The sequence below is a fragment of the Temnothorax curvispinosus genome, unplaced genomic scaffold (assembly GCF_003070985.1).
Source record: "Temnothorax curvispinosus isolate PA1 unplaced genomic scaffold, ASM307098v1 QBEX01003448.1, whole genome shotgun sequence".
NCBI lineage: Eukaryota > Metazoa > Arthropoda > Insecta > Hymenoptera > Formicidae > Temnothorax > Temnothorax curvispinosus.
The window spans coordinates 1-344 of record NW_020213228.1 but is presented as its reverse complement, the minus strand read 5'-3'; positions in this window follow the sequence as shown (position 1 = coordinate 344).

Genomic DNA, 344 nt, shown 5'->3' with positions numbered 1-344 from the left:
TAATAATATAATAATATAATAATATAATAATATAATAATATAATAATCTATATCTATAAAGGAAGATGTCCTGACTGACTGACTGACTGACTGACTGACTGACTGACTGACTCATCAACGCCCAGGCTAAACCCCTGAACCTAGAGACTTGAAATTTGGAGGGTGTATTCCTCTCATGACGTAAGCATCCACTAAGAAAGGATTTTTAGAAATTCCACCCCTAAGGGGGTGAAAAGGGGTAAAATGTGTTTTTTTCACGATTGTTCTGACTGACTGACTGACTGACTGACTCATCAACGCCCAGCCCAAACCCCTGAACCGAATTTTTACCAAAAGTATATGAA